Genomic DNA, 14,757 nt, shown 5'->3' with positions numbered 1-14,757 from the left:
CAAACTGTCTTGTAACCACCATTGAAATCACAATGAACAACACACTCATTATGACAGAGTTTCCTGGTGCCTGTGTGCAGCCAGTACCTCCCATCACACCCAGGTGGGACCGGCTAGTTGCAGGAAAACAAGCTTAGGGTTCCCACTGATTCTACATTACGGTGAGTTGTATGATTATTTACAATGTAATAATACAATGTATTACAATGTAATAATAATGGAAATAAAGTACACAAATGTAACGTGCTCAAATCATCCCAAAACCGTCCTCATCCCAGGTCCATGGAAAAATTATATTCCACGAAACTGGTCTCTGGTGCCAGAAAGATTGGGATCTGTTCTAAGCCTTCTCTGGTGAAGCTGCCCTTTGGTAAGCTTTCCTATGTAACACAAATGTGTCCATACTCTGTGTCTACTGAAGAAGTCTATCCACATGGTTCCTGCAGAGACTGCCCTGTTATCAGTTTTCCAGCTGGAAAACTCCTTCCAAGTCCCGGGCCATCTGTTCATACTGATGGCTCCTGCAGTCTCAGGCCATATTCTCTTTGGGGCAAAATGAACAGCCAGGTACTTTGCTGGGAGTCCTGCCCACTGCAAATACTTCCCTCAACACTATCCTTCAGAGCCATCTCTCCATTTCTGGGCCGATGTAGCACGTATTGTGCACAACCATCTGTAAACGAGGCCTGAACCTTTGATTTCTCAGTCAGCAGGTGGAGGATGCTGTTCCCCAGGCTGCAGCGTGCTCGAGAGGATGTGACGTGGCAGAGTGCCGAGACGGGGATCTGAGCCATGCGCCCATGCGGCTTGTGCTTTGGAATCATCTTGGGTGGAGCCAATATTCGCCACTTCAACTCAAGAACGGAGAGCTGCTGTGGCTTTGTGGTCGGAAAACACCCAGTTCATGGTGAAGCGTAAGAACACAGGAGAAGTGGGGCAAACTCTCCCTGCCTCCCTGCAAAAAAGTTTTAAAGAATATTTCCAAATCAGATATATGAAGATTCTATTGATAAATTAAAATGAACAGACACTCTCTCAAGTAAGCAATAAGCTGTGTTTCTTGCCATTAGGTCTTATGTGTTTCTTGTCATTAGATCTTACCTCAGGAATTTTAAAGCTTACCTATTACTTGCATCCAAGATTCTCTTTACCTTTACCAGGTAAAGGTGTCTTAGTCATTTGTGCTGCTACAATAGCATATCTGAGACTGGGTACTTTACAAAGAATGGAAATTAATTTGCCCAAAGTTCTGGAGGCTGGTAGTCCAAGATCAAGGTGCTGGCATCTGGTGTGGGCCTTCTTGCTGTGTCCTCAGTGATTCTGATGCAGCTAGAGCTGGAGGACCACTGGCGGAAGGCAAGAGACGGCCAGCTCCCTCCAGCAAGCCCCTTTACAAGGGCATTTAGTCTCATGGCCTAATCGCCTCTTAAAGACCCACTTCTTAATACCATCCCATTGGCAACACCTGGATTTTGGAAGGAGCACGTTCAAACCGCAGCATGGTTTGCTATGTGATTTTGGTTGTATACAGCATGGCTGTATCATGCTAGGCAGAAATATGACCTTATTATTGTCTTTATTTGGAGGTTAAACATGGTTTAAGGAGATGTGTATGGGTACCAAAGTGACAAAGGGGGAGCTTGGGATGGTGGATTTTGGATGTCAAGGTGACAGGGTATTAAGGGATGCCCAGATACCTGACAAAGCACCATTTATTCTTATGCTTCAGTGGGCACTGGGCATGGCCCTCTTCTGCTGAAAGGGAAATCCAGTTGGCCTGGTGTTTGATTAGAATGAATGTGCTGCCCCAGGCATGTCTGTGAGGGAGTTTCCAGAGTAGTTTGGTGTGCGAGTCAGTGGACTGAGTGGAGAAGATCTGTCGTCAATGTGGGTGGCATCCTTCAGTCAGCTAGGGGGGCCCGGATGGAGCACAAATGCAGAGGAAAGGTGGATTCTGGCCCCTTCTTCCAGAGCTGGGACGCCCTTTGTCTCCTGCCATTGGACATTGGAACTCCAGGCTGTATGGCATTTGGACTCAGGGACTCACACCAGCCCCCTGTGCACCACCCTCTCTAGTACTTGGGCCTTCTGCCTCACACTGAGAGTTACAGCACCGGCTTCCCTGGTTCTGAGGCCTTTGGATGTGATCTGAACCACGCTGCCGGCTTCCCAGGGTCTCCAGTGTGCAGACGGCCTGCCATGGGCCTCCCGAGCTTCCATAATCAAGTGAGCCAATTCCCTGATGAATCCCTTTCTTCCAGCTCCTATGAATCACGTCGGTTCTGTTTTGAGAAGCCTGGCTGAAATGCTAGGCATTGCAACACCAAAGATGGTCTCTATTTCTTTTTTTAAATCACACGCACAAAGTTCAGTGACAAGCTGTGTGTAAAAGGCAAGATTCCACAGGCATTCCCACACAAAAGGCTTTAGTGACTCCCAGGGCATTCGCTCAGCAAAAGTTAACACTGGGCACCTGCTCTGTCCCAGGCCCTGTGCTGGGCAGTGGGGGACAGCAGCAGGCAGGAAACTGAAGTCCCTGCTCTGTGGAGCTTATAATTTAGTGTAAGGCACGGCTAAGACTCATCCCAAGAAATCAGTGAGCAGACCACAGTGCACAGGCCCCACTCCAGGCCATTAGGTAGCTCAGCTCCTCCGGGAGGAACAGTAGCTCCGGGGGAGATGCCGACTCTGTCTTGGGCAACCTTGAATCCATGACTGAGGCGGAGCATTAAAGAATACCCAGGACGTCTGGGAATGACACAGAGCTGGGAGAAACAGGACATGCCTCATCTTTCGCTCATGATTGAATAGAGAAGTTGCCAGGAACTGATGTTTAACCCTGGGCTGTCCATTGGAATCACCTGGGAGCTTGAAAAGCGCCCCGATGCAGTCCGATGCTCTGGGGAGCGGGCCCCGGCGTGTGCGTCTCAGCAGTGTCTTCATCTTCTCTCTCCACTGGGCTCTGGCCACGCTTTCTCCACAGCAGTCCTCAAACTTGATTCTCACAGCAGCAGCAGCAGCAGCAGCAGCAGCAGGGAACTTGTTAGACATTCAGATTCTCGGGCCCCACTCCAGACTCACTGAATCCGAAACTCTAGGAAGGAGACCCAGAAATCCATGCTTTAATGAGCCCAGGTGACTCTGATGCAGCTAAAAGCTGGAGAACCACGTTCCTGGAATACCCCTTTTCCCCAGCAGTACTCATCTTGCAAGACTTGGCTCACGTGCCCTCTCTTGCAAGGCGTCCCAGCATCTGTAACTCCCTGTCGACACAGGCAAGTCCTCCTAGTACATCAGACAGGAAATCGTGATGGTGACTTTGTGCCTGTGTCTCTGCTAGACCTTGAATTTCCTAAGAGAAGGGATTTTTTTTTTCCTATTCATCTCTTCATACTCTGGAGCCTAAAGTAGTACTTGAAACCTATTGGGAACTTCAAACCAGTCTTTCTCTTCGTAGCCAGCGACAAAAGAAGAAAGTTCTGGCTGCAGTGCTGGGCCTCTGACCAGCTGCCCGTTCTTGCTCCAGGGCCTCCTGCCCTCTGGCTCCTGCTTGCTGCCGGCTCCTCCACTTTTCTTCCTGAATTCAGAAACAGAAGTGGGGCTAAGGAGCTCCCCAGCAAGGCACACACCAGGTGCTCGGGAGGCACAGATGCAGCTCCTGACTCAATCTCTAAGCACGGGGCACGTTCAAGTTCAGCACCCCAGCGTCCAACGCAGCGAAGATTCAAGGGGGAATCTCAAGACGTAGCTGTGGAGTCTTAGGACAAGGGAATGAATACTATTTATGTATATTTGTCTTTAATTTGTCTTCTATAAGCCTCAAATGGGGATTAGGTTAGAATCTGGTGTTTTATGTTCTAAGTATAAGAATACTGAAAAATCAAATCTGATTTACTTTTCCTCCTAAGCACCGATCAGTGCTGTGCTAGAACTTTCCCTTGGTGTGTGCTGGGACTCATCTCCACAACAGTTCACTTTAGCCCTATTGCTTCTTTTAAAATGGACAGTTTTACAAGGCAAATCTTTCTAATATTGGAAAGGATACTAGAAAGGAACACATATTTACAGAGCATTTACTACTCACCAGGCACTATTTTAGGTAATTTTGCATAAATTGTCTTATTTAATTCTCATTCTACCTTTTCAAATGGGAAGCACATTCTAAGTTAAGAAAAAAACAAAAACAAAAAAAGGCCAACCAGCCCAGAGTTAGAGTCTAGGAGACTCGTTCAGAGAGGTAATAAGTGATAGTGATAGAATTGGTAAATAATTATTCAGAACTCACAGATAATTTTGTGTTTAGCACTTTTTCCATACACTAAGCTTGTAGGAGGTCCATGAAATAAAAATTATTTTAAATGTTCAGTTCTGGTTTATTGTCACTGATAAGTTGTTCTGAAACAATTTGAAATTATTTCTAATTTTAAGGAATGACAATGATGTGACATGTGTTGATTTAAGTCCAACTTTGACATTTTGTGGGAAGAAATCCTATAATTCTAGACACTAGATTTATGCCAAGAGTAATTACTTCCTCGTGTTCTGTTTATTTAGGAATTAGCCAAAACCAGAATTTTCCAGATATACTGTTTTCTTTAACTAGTAGGAAAAGAATCACCAGCTAACACCATTCTCAGAGCGGTCTGACCCCGCTAAGATCGTGTCATAAACGTTGGGCTTCACTGTAAGCACTTTTGGTCCAGAGTTCAGTTTCAAACAATGGACCGTGCAGAACTGGGCGTTCCGAAATTCTTGACAGCTTTCCTGTTTGCTCACTGGGGAGGATAGATAAAGACTCGCTTAGGTGCCTCTTATCTCTAGAATTCTGTAGATGTCATTGGGGGGCTGGGAACCTGGGACAGCTCCCCTGGCATGGACCAGGGCTTTTCCTACCTTCCAATATGCCTTTGTTATAAGATATTAAAGAGGAAAAAACCCCAATAAGCAAGGACATATTGAGTGCTTGCTCTCCTGTGATACTCACAGATAGGAGAAAATATGTGACAATAAAAATCCCCTTGGGAACAACTAAGATTACTTGGCTCATCATCCTTGCTTTGTAGAAGAGTAAATTGAGAAGAAAGTAAGTAAATTGGACAAGGTTGTAGATTATTTATGATCAGCACGAAGTCGACTCATCTGATCTAATAATGATTCCACGGCACCTTCAAGGTGCTTATCGTTTAAATTAAGAAGACTGGTGGCTGGGCGCGGTGGCTCAGGCCTGTAATCCCAGCAATTTGGGAGGCCGAGGAGGGTGGATCACCTGAGGTCAGGAGTTCGAGACCATCCTGACCAACATGGTGAAACCCTGACTCTACTAAAAATACAAAAATTAGCTGGGCGTGGTGACAGGGGCCTGTAGTCCCAGCTACTAGGGAGGCTGAGGCAGGAGAATCGCTTGAACCCCAGAGGCGGAGGTTGCAGTGAGCCGAGATTGCACCACTGCACTTCAGCCTGGCCACAGAGTGAGACTCCATCTAAAAAAAAAAAAAAAAAAAAAAAAAAAATCACTTAACATCCGCAAAACGAGGAATAACTAAGCATCTGTCCATTTGACAGGAAGCCAGAGGGGCGGATGGGTACCAGGCAGGGGCTTGAGAAAGAGTCTCCTCAGGTGGACGTGGGGGCAGGAACGTCGCCGTGTGTGCAGGGCCAGGAAGGAGCCTGGTGGGACGCAGCGGCCGCAGTTGGAGGAACGGGCTGGTGGGGAAGCGGGTGGGGTCATCGCGGAGCCCACGGGGCTGCAGGGGCTGGGCCCAGTGTCCTCCAGTCCTCGGAAGATCGCATGGAGGTTTAGGAGGCATCCGTTTTCTCCCCCTTGGTCTCTACATTTCCAGAATGATTTGTAAATACTTCTTTTGCCGGTCAACAGAGCTTTCCGTTCCATTTTTAAACACACCTGCCTTTCCAGCAAGTCTGGGGCCTCCTGAGGCTGGAGCCCGTCTCCCGTCTGCAGCCCGGTGCGCGGGGCTCGGGGCTCGCGTGGCCTCGCAGGGGGAGCGCGGGGCGCCCCTGTGTTTGGAGGGTGGGCCGAGGGTGGTCGTGGGGGAGGAAGCCAAGTAAAGGGGGAGGCGCCCAGGGCCGGATGCACGTCGGGGGAGCGGTGCTTGAGCTCGGGTGCCCCGGGCCGCCTCCTCTTCCGCCTGGCACCCGCCGTCCCGGGCCGCCCCACGGGCGTCCGCGGAGCCTCCCTCCTCGCCGCCGTCCCGAGTCGCCCCGCGCGAGGCTTTTCCAGGTGCCCCGCCTGGACCGAGCCGGAGTTCCTGGGTCCCCCACCCCCAGCTTCTCCTCCGCGGCAGGTGCGGGCAGACTTTTCTCCGCAAGGTGGTCCCGGGACTCCGCGCTGGGAGCTGAGTGGGTGGGGGCCGCGCGTCCTCTCCCTGCCCGCCTCGCTCGGGGGCAGATCTGGGGGCCTCGGAGGTCACGGCCCAGATTGCCTTTGCGTGGGGTGAGACGGGAGACCCCGGGGCTGGGGCAGGAGAGGCGCCGTCCCCAGAGATTTATCTGCCGGGCTTCGCTCGGGTGCGGGGAGAAGTGACCGCGAGGCCTCAGAGGCGCTGGGAAGGTGGAACCCACGGGACCTGTGGTGCCGCGCGTGGGGCTGAGCGGACAGGAGGCTTCGCGGGGAGCCCTGGAAGGTGGGCCTGGGGCCAGGCTGCGGGGTGCTATGGGCTGGGTGATGAGGTGCCAGGTGAGGGGAGTGGGGCGGTGCCCAGGTGTGGAGGGCTGGGCGGTCCCCTGCTGAGGGGGTCAGGACGGTGCCCAGGTGTGGGGTGTCGGGTGGTCCCTTGGTGAGGGGGGACAGGGCAGTGCCCAGGTGAGGGAGTAAGGCGGTGCCCAGATGAAGGGGGGTGGGGTGGTGGCCAGGTGAGGGGGAGGTGGGGTGATGCCCAGGTGTGGGGTCCAGGTGGTCCCCTGGTGAAGGGGGCAGGACGGTGCCCAGGTGCCAGCAGTGGAGTGGTGCACAGGTGTGGGGGGGTGGGGTGGTGCCCAGGTGTGGGAGACCGGGTGGTCCCCTGGTGAGGGGGGCAGGGCAGTGTCCAGGTGCCAGCAGTGGGGTGCCCAGGTGTGGGCAAGGAGTGGTATCCAGGTGCCCAGGTGCTGTGCCCAGGTGCAACTTGGCTGCAGGAGCCAAGTGATGAGGGTGCTGTGTGGGGAGAGGCGAACTGATTTCTGCAAGAGAAAGTAAACTTCCTTCTTCCATGCAGATGAATAAGATATAATTAATTATATAGATTATAATTATCTAGTTACAGAGATAAGAATACGTTTTATTCCTTAGTTAAGGGCTCTCAGTTAAAACTAGCTGAAAACAATGACAGTTAAATTCTATATTATGAGATGTTGGCTACTTATTAAATGCATTATCAAAAATGTATACATACATATTTGCAGTCCAATTGCATTTCATAGAGCACAGACCTGAGCAGCAGCCAGCTCGGGCAAGTGTGCACGAGACACTTGTTCCGCAATTTTGTACCTTTCTGTTTCTAATGGCCCAACTGGTCAAATGTGGCAGGGCGATCATGAACCTCATACAACAGCAGAAGTGCTGGAAATTTTAACTATTTAATTTTAGGCTTAGACTTAGCTATAAATGCTTTCTGATGAGAAGTTCTGTCTTTTCCTTAAATGATTTCACCTCATTTCGTTTTATGAAGTCTCCATTCAGTTATGAATATCTTCCCCAAAGTACCTTTGTAAATCATTTTTTTTTTAAATGCTGTAGTTTACTTGTGACAAGCTATAAAGTGTATTTGAATTTTTAGGTTAAGTAAGAAACCCATTTTAACTAATATTGCAGCAAAAAAACGGAACAGTTCCAAGAAAAAGAGGATAAAGTACTTGTTATTCTAGTGATAATACAACTGAGTAAGAAAGATTTTCCTTTTTAGTCTTGAGTTCATGAGCTTAGGGAAAGCAGGCTTCCCTCTGCTTCTGGCAGCCTTGGCCATGGGGTCTTCACTCTCCTCCTGTTTGGGCCTCACCTTGCAGGGGCCATCCATTCCACTCGCCTTCCAGTGTCAGCCCAGGCCTCCTGTCTTCCCCTTCTCAGGCCCTCCTGGTGGGATCCCATCGCATCCCCTGCCTCCACTGTCATCTGCTCCACCTGATATCTCCAGGGGGACCTCTCTGCTGGGCTCCAGGCCACATAGCTGTGGGTAAGGCACCTCCCTTTGTACGGCTTGTCTCCTGTTCTCCTGGTGTGGAGCTCACAGCCCTCTGGCCTAGACGTGGGGCTCTTGCAGTGGCCCCTGGTTTAGCCTCCACATCCCATCCACCCAGCTGCTCACGTCACACACCTGGGCCTCATCCTTGATACCTTTTACTGAATCCACCCTATGTGATGACTTGAATCCTGCGGGTTCTCTCTCTTGAATGTGTCCTGAATCTGCCCTTTTCTCTCTGCTGCCCGTGGGCTAGGTGGCCAGCATGATGTCCCACCAGGACCCCTGCAGTCCTAGTTCACCCACCTGGTCATCCAGGGACCTGTTCTCACTGCCTGCTGCCTGCACTGTGTGGAAGGACAGAGGCTAAACGAGGAAGCCTGGAACTCTGGTCTCATGGACATGGCAGCCTGCCCACCACCCACGCCTGCCCGGCCTTTCTTCACGCAGCGCGTAAGACTCTTTTAAAAATACAAGTATTATCCTGTCCTGTTGATGAGTCAAATGATCCCTCACAGTCCTGGTCTTGAAAGCCGCTGGGGCCTGCTCGTGGGCAGCCTCTGTCAGTGTGGGTGCGGGTGATGGAGGCTGGGGTGTGTGGCTGGCAGTCTTGACCAGGTGGGTGTGCATTTGGCCACAGAGCTCAGATGCAGGGCTGTGGCTCCAGCGCTGGTGGCCGGGGTGAGGGTAGAGAGTAACACAGAAGCCGTGGCACTCTCTGGCCTAAGCCACTTATTCCAAAGTAGGAAACAATCTTCTACATGAGGTCAAGGGGAAGGCTAGGAAGAGGGGGAGTGAGAGAAGAGGAACAGGAAGCAATAGACCTTGGGAGGCTTTGGCGGGTCCTCTTTATTCTGCAGGTGAAGGAAGATAACAGAGGTTCTTTGTCACGGAGTTACTAGAATCAGGTTTGTGTGTAGGTAGACAACCCTGAAATTAAAGCAGGTTTCTTGCAGAGGGGAGTGTGTAGCCACAGCCCTAGGGAGCTCAGCAGCTGCCCCTTCCGCAGGCATCGCAGGGGCTTGGAGAGCTGGGAATTGCCTAGTGGGACTGAATTCCTAATTCTGTGTGAGTCATAAGCCCTCAGGCGACTTCCAGACTGAGGAAGCTGCGGTGCATTGGTGGAGGGAACGTGGGAGGAGGTGAAGGCTGGGGAGAGAAGGGGGGCCTTTGGAGGCTGATGTTGAAGACAAGCTTGGCTTTGGCCTTTTGCGTCGATACTGGTGAAGATTTTCAGGGCCTCCCTCCCTGCACCCGCTTGTACGTGTTGAAGATCCAGTCCTAGAGCAAATGCATGGGGAAAATAAAATACACAGTCCCTGTCTTCAGGGGACTTGAGGCCTCATCAGGATAGGAGGTCGGCACACGTGAAATAAATAGGAACATGCAAACGTGTGCCTGGGTGCTAAGTCTGCGGTGCTGGGTTTCTTGATGTCTGTTACCTGGAAGATGTAAAGGAACAGAAGAAGCCTTTCTTAGACATAAAATGCATTTGTAAGGTGGAATCTACTCTTGGCTTACTTCAAGATGCATTAAAAAAATGGACATCATCCTTATAAATCCCCTAATCCACAAATGAGTAGTAATGGTGTATAACACTGGGGAAACGTTATTCCTGGTGTGTAGTGGGAAAAAAAATTACTTTATCTCTAGATGGTAGTTATTTTAGAATTTTCTAAAAACGTTTCCTGGTTTCACGTTGCCCTTTTTCTGTGGTTTGTAGTTAAAACGTGGAGAGCGGAATCTTCTGGGCCCAGGTAACACACCTTTGCTCCGACATTCCCTTCACTACTCACTGGCGAGCTCAGTTGGAAATTCGCTCCCAGTAGGAGGTTCCGCAGCAGACACATGGTGAGTCCCGGCAGAACTTCGTCTTTTAATTGCAGAATGTTAAAGAAAAAGTCACTCAGGTAGCAAAGATTGGCTTTTCAGGGGCGATTTTATGGAGCTATTAACTCCGAGACACCATTACTTAAATGTAATTTTTATTATTACAATTAAAGACTGATTTGATTTTATGAGATCATGCATTTTTATTTTATGGAAGTTTTATAGTTAAATTCAATTTAAAACATTACTCTGTATTTAAAATAAAATATAAGCAAGTACAGTGTTAAAATTATACCATACTTCTCTTGCAACTGATGTTAAAACTCCATGCAAGTGATCACTTTGGTAGAAACAAATGTTTCCTGATACAGCTAGGTAATAACTCAAGGAAAGTAAACTTGGTTCATTCTGTTTGTGAAGTTACCAGCAGTTGTCGGCGTATTTAAGATACCAAGTCTAATTAAGTTTATTGTCAATTTTTTTGTGTGTGAAACATAAACGTTGATTTCCTCTCGGTTGATTCTTGGAGGAAGGAATTTCTTTGGGTCAAAGGGAGCTCTCACTGCTACTTAGTGTTTGCAGTGTGCAGAGTTGTGAAAGTTGAGACTAGCCACTCAAAATGCGAGCTTCTGGTCCTGACATTTCACAGAGAGAGGGAGGCTCATGAACCGACTAAGACATGGTTGTGCGGCTAAGATTTCTGTAGCTATGATGCTGCCATCCAGGCCGACTTAAGACGGGAAGTTTCCATGTGAGTTTCTGGAAGGTTTTGGGGTTTTGTTTTTGATGAAGGAAAAGAATGTGAAAGAGTGTTTGCACCAAATAGATTAAGCTGTTAGTAAACATGCACCCTTTAAATTAACTGATGAGAAGGACAAAGAAGGTGCTTTGTCGTTGTCAACTGGATTTGTCTGAAGTCACAGAGGCAAACAGGTGAAGGGGCAGTCCCTCTTCAACTCCCTAATGGAAAGCAGAGATTAAACCGTGCAACGAGGAGAAGTTGAATTGGATTCTTCCTTCCATTTATTTTGGCAAAAGCTTGCTCTTCTTTCTCTCACTTGCCTTTCTTGCTGGGGGAAGCCTGGTTTTTCCAGAATCAAATTAGCATAGGGACAAATATTGCTCAGGAATGTGCGTCCTTTCAAGATCCTCAGCGCTTGTGATGAGTAAGTCTCTGTGTAGTAAGTGGCTGGAGACACATCCGTGTGGCAACCCCCGCTTCTCGGCTGGACTGGAGGATAATTAATCTCACTCTCAGCACTGCTGAACAGACAGCACTGTTCAGAGTCAGGGATGATGGGTGGGCCAGGCCCTTACAAGACACTGTCCTTAAATCGGGTGCTGGCTTCCTATCAGCACGTTGCTTTAGTCACTTCTGCCTTCACTCTTTATAAAAAACCGAAAAGAAAGGATAGTAGGTTTACAGGGGACTGTTTTGGTCCTGGGAAGAGAATGCAAAGCCCGAAGGAATCCTAAAGGAGGAGAAATGGGGTAGAGACCCAAGGGAAAGGAGTCGGCCTGTCCTAGGAGAAGGTGGGCAGGTTACCTTTTCAGCAGTTTTCGTTTGCAAAATATGAGTGTCTGGGTTTAAGCTGGCATGTGTCAGAGAAATGCAAAAGAGCCAGTATGGAAATTTAAGATTGGGTGCTGAGTTTCTTCTTTTGGTAGAGTTTTTTTTGGTTTTGTTTTGTTTTTGTTTTTGTTTTTGGGATAGTGACTTCTAGTAACTAAGCAGAGTTAGGGTTGTATTTGCTCTTCAGAGTTGGGGGTTTACCATCAGAGGTTGAATGCGATAGTAAGGAGCTAGAGGTGTCCCGGGGTGCAGTTTTCAGACATGATATGACACCCCTCTTAGGAGTCCTCCGAAGCAGGTGCCTCTGCCAGGCGAGCCTTAGGCGGACGCTGGTCAGAGAACCACAGGGGTCTCAGCTGTGAAGGGATTGAGTGGACCAAACAGGCTGACCGTGGTGCTCAGGCCTCCACTGCAAAGTTACCAGAATTCTGCAGGAATGGGTTGTTGTCTTAGCGCTCATTAAACCAGTCAGGCAGCGGGTGACCATCACGGGTGTGGACCCTGGGAGCCAACGTGCCAGCTGATGTGGGGGCCTTGGCACTCGGGCTTATGATTTATGTGCCCAGCTCACACGTGTCAGCTGCAACCATTTCACTCAAGTGTTGGGGCCTAGAAAGCAAAGACTGTGTCTTGTTCTTTTGTGGATTCTGGGACTTTTCTAACCTAAGATTCCTCAGTCCTAGTGTGGCCATATTCGTGGAGGGGGGCGGTTATGAGTATGAAACGAGGTAACAGTAGTGTTTACACTGTTGGTGAGGATGTAAATTAGTGCAACCTCTATGGAAAACAGTATGGAGGCCGGGCGCATATAATAAACACATATTAACAGCATCAAGCATAGCGCTTTCTAGAGGCTCCCTGAAGACGCCCATGCCCCTTCCCACATAAGAACTGCTCAGGCACTTTCCCAAGGGCTCTACCATTTTGCACTGTCCTCACCTAATGGCTGGACCTGTAGTGGCAAACCAAATTTGACCAATTATGATTTGGCACTGTCCTTACTTCTTAACACTCACGACCCGGACTGAGAACTTGAAACTGGCCACCTCTCACTAATGATTCTGTGACTGGCTCACAACGACCTGTGATGGGAAGGGCACAGGTGAGGGCTCAGTGCCCAGAGCAAGCCCCTTTGTGCTGCTTAACTGCTGTCTAAGTGACGCCTCTTCCCTCTGAAAGGCCTGGTGGTTATTAAGGTGCACAGATAATGAGAGTGGGTGGTGGAGTCTCCCAGCCAGGCACGGAGCTCAGAGCCTCTTCCGGGCACACAGTGAGGCTGCACTGCCCAGGGCCCCTTTCAGCTATGCAAGGCCACTGAGTCCTCACCAGTGGGGTCTGAGTGGGAGTGATGTGGGCTGCTGCTGGCCTGCACGGGGACACTTCTCTCAGGCAATCTTTTTTTTTTTTTAAAAATGGTATAAATGTATGGAGTGCAGGTGTGGTGTTGGTACGTGCACATATTGCATAGTGGTGAAGACTAGGCTGTTAGTGGAACCGCCATCCAAATAGTTTACAAAGAAGCCATTAAGTCTTGTTTAAATCTTCCACCTCCCTCCTGCCCCCGCCCTTCCAAGGCTCCAGTGTCTATCATTGCACTCTCGGCTACCATGTGGACACTTCTTCTAGTTCACACATATGAGTGAGAACATGTGGTATTTGGCTTTTGAGTTGTTTCCCTTAAGATAATGACCTCCATATATGTGTGTGTGTGTGTATATATATATACGTATATATATATATACGTGTATATATATATACACACACACACATATATATAATATACACACACCACATTGTCTCATCCTCTCCTCTGTTGATGGATACTTAGGTTCACTCCACATCTTTGCTATTGTGAATAACGCTGCTATAAACATACGCGTGCAGATATCTTTTTGATATGGTTTATTTTCCTTTGGATCGACACTCAGTAGTGGATTGCTAGATTGAATGGTAGTTCTACTTTTAGTCCTTTGGATCGAAACTCAGTAGTGGGATTGCTGGATTGAATGGTAGTTCTACTTTTAGTTCTTGGAGAAATCTCTGTACTGTTTTTCATTTTGTTTTTTGAGACAGAGTCTCGCCCTATTGCCCAGGCTGGAGTGCAATGGCGTGATCTCGGCTCACTGCAAACTCCACCTCCCACGGTCAAGCAATTCTCATGCCTCAGCCTCCCAAGTAGCTGGGATTATAGGCGTGTACCACCATGCCTGGCTAATTTTTGCAGTTTTAGTGGAGATGGGGTTTCACCACGTTGGCCAGGTTGGTCTCAAACTCCTGGGCTCAAGCGATCCTCCCACCTCGGCCTCCCGAATTTCTGGGATTACAGGCATGAGCCACTGCTCCCAGCCTCCATACTGTTTTCCATAGAGGTTGCACTAATTTACATCCTCACCAACAGTGTATAAACATTCTCTTTTTTCCACATCCTTGCCAACATCTGTTATTTTTGTCTTTTAAGCAATAGCCATACTGACTGGTATAAGATGGTATCTAATTGTGATTTTAATTTACATTTCTCTGATTAGTGATGAGCATTTTTTCATATGCTAGTTGGCCATTTGTATGACTTCTTTTGAAAAACATCTATTTTTGTCCTTTGCCCGCTTTTTAAATGGGCTTATTTTTTTTGTTGTTGTTAGTTGTTTGAATTCCTTGTAAATTCTGGATATCAGTCCCTGGTTGGATGCATTGTTTGCAAATATTTTCTACCATTCTGCAGGTTATCTGTTTACTCTGTTGATGATTTGTTTTGCTGTACAGAAGCTTGTTAGTTTAATTAAGTCCCATTTGTCTATTTTTGCTTTAGTTGTTTCTGCATTTGAGGTCTTAGGCATAAATTCTTTTGCTAGACCAATGTCTAGAAGAGTTTTCCCTAGATTTTCTTCCAGTATTTTTAGTTTCAGGTCTTACATATAAGTCTTTAATCCATCTTGAGTTGACTTTTTTGTTGTTGTTTTTGTTTTGAGGCAGCTGTCTCAGCTCACTGCAACCTCCGCCTCCCAGGTTCAAATGATTCTCCTGCCTCTGCCTCCTGAGTAGCTGGGATTACAGGTGCCCACCACCACGCCTGGCTAAGTTTTGTATTTTTTTTTTTTTTTAGTAGAGATGGGGTTTCACCATGTTAGCGAGGCTTGTCTTAAAATCCTGAGCTCAAGTGATCCGCCTGCCTCCGCCTTCCAAAGT

General features: G+C 48.3%; 2 long non-coding RNA genes across 2 annotated transcripts in view; both read left to right on the top strand.

Moving 5' to 3' along the window:
* The first annotated feature begins 8,079 nt into the window (after nucleotides 1-8,079).
* Nucleotides 8,080-8,665, top strand: LOC112620324. The gene is made up of 2 exons (XR_003118511.1): nucleotides 8,080-8,165; nucleotides 8,428-8,665. It is a non-coding gene; the product is annotated as an uncharacterized LOC112620324 (long non-coding RNA).
* Nucleotides 8,666-10,609: 1,944 nt separating this feature from the next.
* Nucleotides 10,610-14,757, top strand: part of LOC112620323 — a 135,227-nt gene continuing 131,079 nt past the window's right edge. Inside the window, exon 1 of the long non-coding RNA XR_003118510.1 lies at nucleotides 10,610-10,752. This is a non-coding gene — a long non-coding RNA (uncharacterized LOC112620323). The remainder of the gene's footprint in view (nucleotides 10,753-14,757) is intronic.

Source organism: Theropithecus gelada, chromosome 3, assembly GCF_003255815.1.
Source record: "Theropithecus gelada isolate Dixy chromosome 3, Tgel_1.0, whole genome shotgun sequence".
Lineage (NCBI taxonomy): Eukaryota > Metazoa > Chordata > Mammalia > Primates > Cercopithecidae > Theropithecus > Theropithecus gelada.
The sequence above is the reverse complement of the archived record's forward strand: the minus strand, read 5'-3'. Positions and strand labels throughout refer to the sequence as shown.